Here is a 13,843-nt window from a genome sequence, read left to right as displayed (position 1 = left end):
AAAGTGGACAGCCTGTTGCAACATTTTATGCAAATTTGAAGACAATCTGGCAGGAGCTTGATCAGAGAAATCCTAATCCTATGACTTGTGAAGCAGACATCACTACCTACAGGAGTGAGCAAGATAAGATGCGTGTTCATGTCTTTCTTGCTGGTCTCGATCCTCATTTCGAAGGGGGAAAGAATGAGTTATTGCGTCTTGCAACTCCTCCAACGTTGGAGCAAGCCTTTGCTTATATTCGAAAAGATGAAGCCAACAAAGTTGCTGCCAAGGGTCTTCATACTGACATTTCAGTTTTAGCAGTCCAGGCTAGATCACCTCAATCTTTGTCTCCTCAGTATGGGAGTTCATCTCATGTCCCATCTCTAAGTCACTATCGACCTCGGAGCCAGGTGTACCAACAGAATCAGAATTATAGCCGAGGGCTGGCTCCGGTTAATAACCAAATGACTTGCAACTATTGTAAGGAAGTTGGTCATTTCAAGAATGAATGCCCTAAGCTGCGAAGGTTTAATTCGAACAATTCCGGTTGGAGAGGAGGAAGTAATACTGGAGGAAGTAGAGGTCAGAGAGGCAAAGCAGCAATCCAAATGGTGCCAGAACCTGATTTCTATGGTGTCGAAGGGCGAGACCTCTCTAAGGGTAATGTTTCCTTAACTAAGGAAACTCGAGGTAAAATTGGTATTGCTTTACATATTTCTGACTTTACTGGTAGTGATACATGGATAATTGATTCTGGTGCGTCCGATCATATGACCTACGACAAGTCTTTCTTTGTGTCTATGTCATCTCCTTCTATATCTCATGTCTCTAATGCAAATGGTGTGTCTTTTCCGGTCTTAGGTATTGGGTCTATTCAAGTTACACCATCCATTGTTTTACATGATGTCCTTTATGTGCCCTCGTTGTCTCATCATCTGTTATCTGTATCTCAATTGAATTCACAGAATAAGTGCTCAGTAACCTTTTATCCAATGTATGTTGTTTTTCAGAATCTATGCAATCGGGTGATCATGGGCAAGGGAGACCTGAGGGGGAGACTGTTTCATTTGGATTGCATGTACGCAGGACAAACACAAGAACCAGAACAACCTTTAGCCCTGACATCGAGTTCTGATCAACTGAGTGAGTTATGGTTGTGGCACAGGCGTTTGGGTCACCCATCTTTTGGAGTTATGAAGAAGTCCATGCCTTCGTTATTTTTGGGAATAAGTGATTCTAGCTTGCATTGTGAAACTTGTGCTTTGGCTAAGAGTCATAGGTCTAGTTATCCTTCGAGCTTTCATTCTAGTACTATGCCTTTTGAGTTAATTCATTCAGACTTGTGGGGTCCTTCTAAACATTCTACCCTTTCTGGAATGCGATATTTTGTGTTATTCATCGATGACTTTACCCGATTATCTTGGGTGGTTCTACTTAAGTCCAAAGATTCTGTCTTCTCTGCCTTTACAGCATTTCATAGTCTTGTTCGTACTCAATATGATGCTCATGTTAAGGTTTTTCGTTCCGATAATGGGGGTGAGTTTATTAATCATTCTTTTCATGAATATTTCCAACACCATGGCATAATCCATCAAACTTCCTGTCCACAGACACCAGAGCAAAATGGGGCGTCTGAACGGAAAAATCGTCACCTTTTGGATATGGCTCGATCTCTTTTGCTTAGTGCTAACATGCCTAAGTACCTCTGGGGAGAAGCTGTTTTGTGTGCTTCTCATCTTATCAATCGCCTTCCATCTGCTCCTCTTCAAGGTTGTGTCCCACTTGAGGTCTTGTCTAACTATGTTTCTATCCCATCATCTAATACCCTTCCTGCTCGTGTCTTTGGTTGTGTTGCCTATGTTCATTTGTATAAAAATCAAAGGACAAAATTGGATGCTAGAGCCCTTAAGTGTGTGTTTGTTGGGTATGGGTCTCATCAGAAAGGTTACAAATGTTATCACCCTCAATCCCAGAAGTTTTATGTCACCATGGATGTTACTTTCAGTGAAGATGTTTGTTATTTCTTGCCTCCTGTGACTCCTAGTAAGGGGGAGAAGTCTTGTTATTATGAAGATTTGTCTAATAGGCAAAATAAGTGTCTGGCATATGAGTTCTCAGAGTTGGAGGACCCATCGTCTAATATTGAGAAGGAAAATAGGGAAAACAGGGGTTCATCCAGAGAAGAAGCTTTGAGCAATGTATTACCAACTGGTCAACCGGATCAGTCTGACCAGTCGGCTGGGGAGACAATTTCTGATCAAGTGGAGGATGAGGTTCTACCGTCTTCAGATGGTGTTTTAGACATTGCTTCAGTCTCTCCCTCCTCTTCAGCGGTCTCACCTGCTCAATCATCACCCGAGGTATGTCCCAATCCTTCCTTGTCTAAAAGTCCTTTTGTGTCAGGTAGTGTTCCTACCAAAACCTTACCCAGTCGTTCAACCCGTGGTCAACCTCCGAAACACTATGAACCTACTCTAAGTGCTAAGACTAAATACCCTGTTGCTAATTATGTGTCGACCCATAGGTTATCTAAACCATATGTAGCCTTTGTGAATCAATTATCTTCTGTGTCTCTTCCTAGTAAAGTGCAGGATGCCATGAAGGATGAGAAGTGGATGAAAGCAATGACAGTCGAGATGGATGCTCTTGAGAAGAATTGTACGTGGGAGTTGGTGTCATTACCACCAGGGAAGAAGACAGTTGGTTGTCGGTGGGTGTATACAGTGAAACATAATTCGGATGGTTCAGTGGATCGGTACAAGGCGAGATTAGTGGCTAAAGGGTATACTCAGAAGTATGGAGTGGATTATGATGAGACATTTGCACCAGTGGCCACAATTAACACAATTCGGGTACTTCTCTCATTAGCTGCTAATCTTGATTGGCCTTTGCAACAGTTTGATGTTAAGAATGCATTCTTGCATGGTGATCTGCATGAAGAAGTTTATATGGATTTGCCTCCTGGATATGGTACTTCCACTGGAGAGCAGGTGGTGTGCAAATTGAAGAAGTCGCTTTATGGCTTGAAGCAGTCTCCCAGAGCTTGGTTTGGCCGGTTCACCAAGTTCATGAAGAAAATTGGGTATCGACAGAGCAATTCAGATCATACCTTGTTTCTTAAACATCGGTGTGGTAAAGTGACTGCCTTGATTATCTATGTTGATGACATGGTTGTGACAGGTGATGACATTGAGGAAATTCAAAGGTTACAAGGTCAGTTGTACTCTGAATTTGAGATGAAAGATTTGGGTAATTTGAAATATTTCTTAGGAATTGAAGTTGCTCGTGGCAAGGATTGTATTGTGTTGAGTCAGAGAAAGTATGTCCTAGACTTGCTGGCAGAAACAGGTATGCTTGATTGTAAACCGGCTGCTACTCTTATCGAGCAGAACCATCGGTTAGCAGAGTATATAGATCAAGTACCTACAAATAAAGGGAGATACCAGAGGTTAGTTGGACGGTTGATTTATTTATCCCACACTAGACCAGATTTAGCTTATGCAGTTAGTGTGGTGAGTCAGTTTATGCATAATCCCAGTGAAGCCCATATGGATGCTGTATTTCGTATTTTGCAGTATTTAAAGTCTGCTCCAGGGAAGGGATTAATTTTTTCAAAATACAGTCACTTGGATGTTTCCGGATATACAGATGCAGACTGGGCAGGTAATATTACAGATCGCAGGTCTACTTCAGGCTACTTCACATTTGTGGGTGGTAATTTGGTTACTTGGAAGAGCAAGAAACAAAAGGTGGTGGCTCGCTCCAGTGCAGAAGCAGAATATAGAGGAATGGCCCGAGGACTTTGTGAGATGTTGTGGTTGAGAAATTTGTTGAGAGATTTGGGGTTCATGCAAAAAAAGGCTATGCCGCTTTATTGTGATAATAAGGCTGCAATTGAAATTGCTCATAATCCAGTTCAACATGATCGTACGAAACATGTAGAGGTAGATCGACACTTCATTAAAGAGAAGCTGGATGCACAGGTCATTTTGTTTCCCTTCGTTCCTACTGAAGAGCAATTGGCGGATATTCTTACAAAGTCTCTATCGAGTAAAGCTTTTTATGACTCACTTGACAAGTTGGGCATCCGTGATCTGTATGCACCAACTTGAGGGGGAGTGTTGGACCGACAAAGGTGGCAGACAACCCCGAAAGGCTGGCTTAAATCATGCCTTATATTAGGAATATTGCTTTTTGTAATAATAGAGTTTTTTGTAGATGTATATATATGCTCTGTTAGTAGAGATCAATAAAAACAAAATTCCCAAAACATTCTCGTTCATTCTGATATTGTAGGGTTCTCTTTCTCTCAGAGAGTGAATGGATGATGATTATATATGAGTGGCCAGTGTGAGAAATGAAAGGGTGAGTTTGGGCACGTGATTTTTGAGTGGGTAGCTGATGACAAAAAATGGTCTCATTTGCTTTTGATTGGCCAGAAGAAAACAAAGGCAATAGATGGTCGATCGCGTGCATGGCCAGTAACTACACAAGTTGGTTAATTAAAGCAACATAGCTTAATTAACCAATTTGTCTTCATTACCTGTGATTTCATTTTTTTTTTCCTTTCTATTTTTATAATTCTATGACATCCCCACACACAATATTATGGATTCGGATTCCGCTTCTTTTGACATTGATCACGGTTGACTGATGTTGATTTTTTGTTGTTCTTGTGTCGGAAATTCCATTTTGCTCAATTTTCCACAATTTTCTCTCGATTACCGCAATTCCGCTTATTTTCTACACAACAAATAAAATTGAATTAATTACATATTAATTGACATGGGGATTTGCTTATTTATAGTGTTTTAGATATAATTATACGCATATAAATGCGTATAATCAGTGAGGAGTCAAGGATCGTGTTGCCAGGTCGGCGGATCCAGATTTCTTCTCAGAATCTTCTGGGCTAAGGCACTGCAGCTTGTCGTCGGCGACGAAATTCCGTGCTGCTCCTCTGTTCACAGCGGAGCGGTTTGTTAGATGTCCACTGATGAATGATATGGCGTTGGACGCGCTTAATGTTGTCTGGTTAAAAACCTTGTCAGGTAACAAAAATTCAGTGAGATAAAAATAATATTGGTCGAAGGAAAAAGAGTTTTATGTGCATATTTTCTAGATTGCATAATTTTGAATGCTCGCCTTAATGAGAATCTTTCCCTAATTGATGCAAGCTTAATCATATATGTGATAAAATACATATACCATGATTAGTGGAAATGATTTGTTGATCACAGAAGTGAGACCATGTGTGCTTTGCATAAATGAAACTCATCATGAATTTTAATTCCTGCAAAGGTTAGAGTAATACCAATAAAGCTATGATATTCTCAATAAATTTTATCTCACATAATAAGAGTAGAACCAATTTTATATGCTCAAATTATAAATAAAGACATTAACAAAGAATAACAATATGGGGGAACAACGATTAACATATTTACCTTTATAAAATATTACATGCATTAGAAATTAAGTATGACATCCTTAGTCATAAATATCAATTTATACATTTGATAATTTCACGTATGCTTAGAGTGGTTCTAGATAATTTCGCAAAAGTTAGAATATGTTGCAACTAATATCACATGTATGGTTGTTTATTTATTTAATTTTTTTAGTGAAAAGAGTTCAGCCCAAAAGAAACAAACATCAAACAAGCATCAGCTGCAATAGCAGCTTGAAGAAAAGAAGAAAAAATCTTGAGCCTCACTGCACGCATGAGCAGCAAGGATATGAGCTAACATATTAGCATTCCTACCCTGATATGTGATATGAGCTACGTGTATGGTTGTTCAGCCTTCACATCACAACAAAATTTTTTGGTATAGATCTTTTCATGGTGACTAGAAAATTGGCCCGTGCTTTGCCACGAGTTTTGTTCTTGTAAAGAAATTAGAAGGATCAAATAAAGGGAGGCTATGGACCGGAGATCATAGCTGTGTGCATATCAAACAAAGCCCATATCAATTCAAAGTTCAGACACTGAATAACAAAACTATCAAAAGATGGCAGCCTGTAATTAAGAAACAATGTAAGGGTAAAAACGTCTTTACATATGTATATGGTAGATGCAAAATTGTGGTAGAAGATCAAGGGTAAAATCGTCAGTTTACTGATACATAAACAGCTGTGAATAGTGCAAATGCAGACAACCCAAAACCGTACCAAAAGCTTATTTTCCTTAGCATTTACTGAGGCATTAACAATCATTCAAGAAAATGCTACCAGCAAGACATGCCTAATAATTTGTACCAAACAACGAGAGAAATCTGATATCCAAAAAAAGACCGAGAAATCCGAAAGAAAACAAGCATCCAATATGTTATACCAAAGGTGGACCAACTAAATGCAACCGCTGCAACCATGCAATCCTTACATTAGGCTTTTTTCAGTTGAAGAAATATTTCCCTGTATTCCTGAAAAGGAATAGATCTAATGCAAACAGATAGAGATCACTTCCTTGTACGACTTCCTCCATGGCATCAAGACAGTCGATGCATTCTCTGATTCTCCAATGCTATAAGTGAGCTTGGCTTGTCTAAAGGAAATTGGTACAGCATCAAAATGTTCAATGTTTCCAGCTTGGTTCCTCATGCCCAGCTCATCTATGTTCAAAACATATGCACTCGAATTATCATTATACTTGCTTCGCTTAGTAGGAGGTTCTGTCTCTCCGGTAACTGTTGTTCCGTCAAATATGATTTCCAGTTTGTCAGTGAACTGATCGAGGTTCCTTGTATCTGAAAGGTGCAGCTTCCGGGTTTGACTGTAACAAAACAAGACCAACATGCTTTAACAACGAATAAGTCCCTGTTTCCAATCTCTTTTATGGCGTGAGCCACACGCTGAAGTTTGAACACAGCATGCATGTTCACGTGAAAGTACTATTTCATAACTGATGCATTTTGAAAGTCAGAAATTGCTTGGAAGTTTCGGTAACCCATGCAGTAATGCAGTACATCTAGGAAATTACCTGTCTTTCTTCGCCAAAGAAAAGGACAGGATGGAGGTGTTGGAAAATGGCGGGAACTTGCATTAGAAAGTTAAAAAGTTAAAGACTCTGGACTTCTGGAGGAACCATTGCAAAAGAAAAGAGGGAAATGATTGATCGAAACCGAGTGTAGCGTAGCGTGGGCACCATGTGCCGTGACGAATCTAATCAATCATGTGGCCATGTAGTCAAAAGCAATATGAAGTTGATGTGAAATTCACACCCCAAGATTTGACAAATGAGACCACTCTTCTAATCATTTGCCATTGTGAAATAATTTCACCCACTTTTTACCAAAATAACGCCCCACTGCAGGACCACAATAGTCAGGGAATTATCCTGTAGCTTGCAAGCCTGCAATAGGTGAAGACGAAAAAAGCACGCGTGTGAACCCAGCCCGAGAGTTTTGAGATCTACGTGCAAACTCTCATTGACCTACATTGTCATTGGATGCTGTCGCAATTTCTAGATTTGAAAATATAATTTTTATGAGAACTTCTAATTAAAATATTCTAATTTTATATAATTAATTCAATTTTTAAGTGAATGGTTAAATTTTTGAAGTACTATATATGCCCTCATATAATGTTAATTCTAGTCTACAATCACATGCTCTGCATGTGTACAAAAAATTTTCGTTTAAAAAAAAAATGTGGGTAGTTATTGCAGAAGAAACAGATTCACTGGTAGTTATCGCAGAGAGAAAATAGGGGGAGAGAAAAATGAGGGTTGTGGAATCATTTTTTTTTAATAATTTTCTTAATAAAAATCTATTTTATAATTGTCCTATTTATCCTTGTGATTTAATTTATTCTCAAAGTTTTTTAATCTTTCAGGATTAAATCTGTCAAAATTTTTAATTTTGGCTAATAAAGTCTCTTCTCTTAATAATAGTATAGATTAATAAATAAATTATTTCTATATGATGATAAAATAGTTAATAGAGTATATCATATTTGAAAAAATTGTAATACCTTCCATGAAAAAAGGAGAAGCTTTTCCAAAATTATGAGAGAAATTTATGTAACTTTTTTAATTTATATAAAAAAAAAGTCAATTGATATGTGTGGAACACATGTTAATGGGCTACTAATTAAGAATAGAATTTTTGAATGAATGGTTAGATAATGTGCATATTGAAATTTTTAATTATTAACTAAAGCTTAAAACACTCATCTAACCGTTTATACAAAACTCCTCACTTTTTTTTTTTAAGGAAATGAAAGAAAAAGTCACTTTAGAGAGTGAAATGTTAAATAGGTCACTAAGTTTCCCACTTGATAAAAAGGTTTATTGTGAATTCTTAATAATATTAATTTAGTCCTTATTAATAATGAAGTGATGTTAAAAAGGGTCAGTTTTTATTTTTTTTATTCCGATTCTGCCCTTCAAGCCGATTCTCTCTCTACTTCGCTATATTCTTCTTCTCCTCCACAAAGACACAGACCTCCTCTCTCGAGTGTCAATGGCGAAGAACGACGCGTCCTTGGGATCAGTGGACAAGTTCTTGAATCCGGCGAGCCTTCGACGATCGACGTCTCCAAAGAACGGAGCCAAACACGCACATGAGGCTCTACGATGATCTCATTATCAACGGGTTTGATTCTCTTCTCAATTCTCCTTAGTTTTTTTCAGCCTTGGTGTTTGTAATTGTAGTGAATTAAAGGTTCAGGAACTTGGAATTGGAATCAGGTACTACACGACGACGAGGCTGTGGATTGGGACATCGCCTCAGATGTGCGCTCTGATTGTGGATAACGAGAGTAGACTAGTCACTTATGTGCCTTGCTCTGACTTTGAAGCGTGCAGTAACCATCAGGCAAGTTCGACTTCATTTTCGTTCTTGACTTGGTCATTAACTTAGTTACTTTCGTGATCTGTTTATTCCTGATTGGTTTTCCATCAAATTCGATCTTCTCTGATTTTGTTGCTATTGCTTTGTTCTCAACATCTAGATCGCTGAATAGGTTTTGCTTTTATATGCCTTTGTATTGGTGTTTGGCTTTCTAGGCTTGATTTGTGGCTCTGTACTACTTGTCTGGGAATTTATAGCTATATATTTGGCATTTGTGTGTGCAGAAACTGAAGTCCTCTTTTAGTTTTGTATAATTTCTGCTTAATTGAAGTCCTCTGATACATGCATGGAACTTGACAACTTTGTTATTCCAAGTGTTTACTGGTTCAAGTGATTATCTTACTAGACTTTACTCACTCCTGATCTCCATGCATTAGATGAGGCAACAAAAATCGGCTTGAGTGTTGATTTTTGCATGTTGTATGGAGACATGGAGCAATAAATGCTTAGCTGGTTTATTTAGAGGGAGAGAATTTAGGTGGTTCTAATATATTAAGGAAGAGATGTTTAAGTAGTTCACTGAGCACACAGACCATGGCTTGAGTCAAGAAATTTTGACTCTTAGGTCATGTATGAAAAGGTGATCCTTGGCGTATTACCAGGAAATAGTTACCCATTAATGCACTGATATTCTTTACGTTATATATCTATACTTGTTTGTCTACTTTTGTGTGTGTACATTGTTATTTGCTTTCCATCGTTTGCTTTGGCTCATGCTGTCGAACAAGATTGGTGTAAAATTAAAGATTCATCTGTGCATTGAAGTTTTATCATTGCTGCGTATTTTCTATTTAAGTGCATATTAATTTGGTCTCTCTCTTTTGAAATGAAACAAGTGGTTAGAATGTCATATGTGACCAAAATACACTTTCTTTTGTTTCTATTCTGCCAATTCCCAGCTTGACACCCTTGTAATAAAATGTGAGGCACAACCTAGGTTGAATAGTTGTTCATAATTTTGTTGTGATTTTTCTATTGTCTTCCTCGACCATTTGGTTTAATTGAACCTTAGAAGCACAGGGTAGCTACTGTCGAATTCATTTAATTGTTAGGTTTGAACTAGCTGCAACCATTTCTGTTCAATGCATTCCTGATAGATGTATTGAATAGGATGTAGGGCAGGCAGAGGTGTCTGCTGCCTCTACTGGTCCTTGGTATTGTATCCTGCTCCAGATGAAAGAAGGACTTCTAAGGAAAATTTCTTGTAATTCTTTTCTTGCTCCATTGCTCCATTGAGAATATAAAAGTTGTAGGCAGCTATGCTGCTCACCTTATGCTTGTATTTCCTGTCGTCTTCTTCCCCTTGCGGCTCAACTTGGATGGCCTTTTCTTTCCCTCTTCAAGGCCTTTGGTTCTTGACAACATGAGATTTGCACTTGTCACAGTTGGGCTGATTGGTATTATCTTCTTGGGTGCAAACTTTATACCCAGCATCTGGGACGCTTTCCAATTCACTGGAGCAACTGCCGCAGTGTGCATCGGGTTCATCTTCCCTACTGCAATTACACTCAATTGAGTTTTTGACTTGATCACAAAAACTATCTTTTAGTTCAGGTTTCAACTTGCTTCGGAACAATATGTTTATTGTTGATTTATCTTTCCCAATAATTGATGCCTTATATTTGGAGAATCATAGCTTGTAGAGAAAAGTAACCATTTTGCCTAGAAATTACGGCCACATCATGCATGACACTGTTAGCAGCTATTATCCTTTTTAGCATGAGAGAATATGGAAATTGTTTACTGGATCCCCCCAACTCTGCCTTTCTTATTAGTTTTGCAGCGGCTACTTTTTTGAGTGAATAAAAATGAATTAAAATCATTTTTATTTCCAATTAACATTGAGTTTTCTTTCCCTTGGTGCTTCAGGGATCGACACAACATAGCAACTAAGAAGGACAAGATCTTGAGTATTGTTATGATTGTCCTTGCTGTATTCTCAAACGTGGTGGCAATATATAGCGATGCCTATGCCTTGTTCAAGAATACCAACACTCCATCACCGCGTGAATGATCTCCAATGCAATTCTCTTATACGAGAATTTGCCAGGTTGTGCTCAGTTTTCAGTGAACCATCGACTGGCTGGATCATATAAACTTTATTAGAAAGGAAAACCAGGGCTTTCCAAGGGGATTGAATAAAAAATAAAGGAACACTCTGCTCAATGGAAAAAGGTGTGTTTGCAACTTTGCTGAGTGTAAGAACTAGGCATCGCAATTCTTTGCCCTCTGCATGTATGTCGTATGAAGTTGTTTCCGACATTGAACTCTGCTATTTTTGGCACTAGAATGAATGAAGTGAGCTGTGAAAAATGAATATATGTATCTTTATATTTGGCATGCATATTTCTAACTCTTGTTTCTTTGGATATTATTATGTACTTTTTGTGATGAATCTGATGAATCATGAAGGAATAAAGAGAATAATAGAGGGATCAGTGACTCTAAACTGATGGTTATTCGTTCCTGACCAGGGGGACTTGTATGAGTAGTATCCCAAGTTGGTAGCTCAACAGTGCAATAACATACCATAAACTCGTCATTTGTAGTGCATGATTTTATTTTCAATGACATACCATAAACTCATCATCAATTTGAATTACAATGCATTAGTTTTCATAACTCCAACATTGATTTAGGGAAAGTAAAACTATTTAATTCTTCTACCAGTTTAGCTGTATATGTTAGGAGTTGCTTCCAGTTTTCAGGTATGGCAAACCTGTCTTTTCTTTTGGGTGCTACTTAAGGAGTTAGGTGCTTAAGAAGTTGGGTGCTACTGTGGTATTGGTATGAAATCAATTGTCTTTTCTTTTATACTTTTTTTTGGTTAATGTAGAATAGTGATCGATAAGTCTAATGATAAATGGTGATTTCTTTTCATTTTTTTCTTCTCAGTTTGGTTCCTTTTCTCACATGGCCTTGTCATTTGTTTTTGGATTTTTTTGTAGGCTATAGGTTTTGGTTGTTTTTCTTAGTCACTGTACAACTCGAATTTCTCGTTAAAACAGTTAAAAGAGAATGGGCCAATTTTTGAAGCTCAAGTCATTATTAACATCAAGTCACTGGCTAAACTACTAGCCATGTCATAATCATGAACACGTTACTGACCAAGTCACTGTCAATTCCTGACCAAGTCACTATTAATTTCAAGTCACCAGCAAAGTCATGAATAATGTTACTGTCAATCCCTGACCAAATCACTGTTAACCTCAAGTCACCGGCAAAGTCACTGGTCAAATCATTATTAATTTTAAGTCATTGGCCAAGTTACTTGAGGCTAACAGTCACAATTAATTACATGTCACTAACTAAGTAACTGGCTATGTTACTGACAATGTCACTAACCAAGTAACTATCAGTAGCCAAGTCACAAGTTAATAGCCAAGTCACTGTTAATCACATGTCACTAACTAAGTAATTGACCATGTCACTGATCATGTCACTGACCAATTAACTGTCAGCCAAGTCACAAGTTAATAGCCAAGTCACTGTTAATCACATGTCACTAACTAAGTAACTAATCATGTCACTGACCATGTCACTGACCAAGTAATTGTCAGTAGCCAAGTCACTATTAATCCCAGGTCACTAAGTAACTGACCATGTCACATTACATGTCACTAACCAAGTAACTGTCAGTTGCCAAGTCACAAGTTAATAGCCACGTCACTGTTAATCACATGTCACTAACTAAGTAACTGACCATGTCACTAACTAAGTAACTAACCATGTCACTAACCAAGTAACTGACCATGTCACTAACCAAGTAACTGTCAGTAGCCAAGTCACAAGTTAATAGCCAAGTCACTGTTAATCACATGTTACTAACCAAGTAACTGTCAGTTGCCAAGTCACAAGTTAATAGCCAAGTCACTGTTAATCACATGTCACTAACCAAGTATTAACAATGACATGGTCATTGACGTGGTCAGTGACTTTGCCAATGACTTGAGGTTAACAGTGACTTGGGCAAGGATTGACAATGACATAGATAGTGACATGGCTATTGACACTACAAAAAAGAATTGTTTTGGCTTCGGAAGTTTGCGTGATTGCCGTCGCAAATAGCAATGGCGACGCCACCAACGACATCGGCAATTTTGCCGTCGCCGTTGGTCTTTTGCGACGGCAATTTGGCTTTTGGCGACGGCCTTGTGCCGTGGCCAATTGAATTTTTTTTTGTAGTGTGACTTGTGGTTATTAGTGACTTGGGCAGTGACTTTGTCAATAACTTGAGATTAACAGTGACTTGACCAGAAATTAACAATAACATGGTCATTGCCATGTTCATAACTGTGACATGGCCAATGACTTTAGGCTGGTTTGGTATGCCAGGTGGACCCACAAACCTCTTTTCTTCTTTTTCATTTTTTTTTTGAATGAAACTAAGAATCAAGTTTATTAATCGAACAAAATACACATACCAAGCTCAGCAAAACCCAGATATCATTACTGAACATCACACAAAGATCAACTAGCTTGGTAGACATCAGTAACAAATCAATTACCATACTAAGTGAAAACAATTAACAAAGTCTTCTAACAAAAGTATAATCTCTCATACTAGATACAAGAACAACAGCAAGGGCTAGTTGGACCACAAGAAAGTTCCAATAGAAAATTCCTCTTGTGCTGGCCATTAGCCTCTTGTGGCCTAGACGACACCACTTCCATGCCGCCTCCACTCATTCTGATTTTCTTGTTGATCTAGCGCTCCTTTGCTTCTCTACTTCTCTCTGTAACTCTACGACCCACAAAACTTTCAAGCTACTCAACAGCTTGAAATCACCCGCCAAATTTGTCAAATGTAGCAATTAACAATGGAATAATTCAGTTTGTTGACAAGTACACAATGTCAATGTGACATTAACAAATAGGAATAAAAGAAAAGTTTCATTACAGACAACTAGGCAAGTAAACCTACATTTAAGAGAGACAATATATAGCACTACTACCTCAACCAAGTCTGTTATAGAAAAGGCAATGTTGCTTATTCAAATTTTATTGAC

Source organism: Rosa rugosa, chromosome 4, assembly GCF_958449725.1.
Source record: "Rosa rugosa chromosome 4, drRosRugo1.1, whole genome shotgun sequence".
Classification (NCBI taxonomy): Eukaryota; Viridiplantae; Streptophyta; class Magnoliopsida; order Rosales; family Rosaceae; genus Rosa; species Rosa rugosa.
This window is presented reverse-complemented; position numbering follows the sequence as displayed.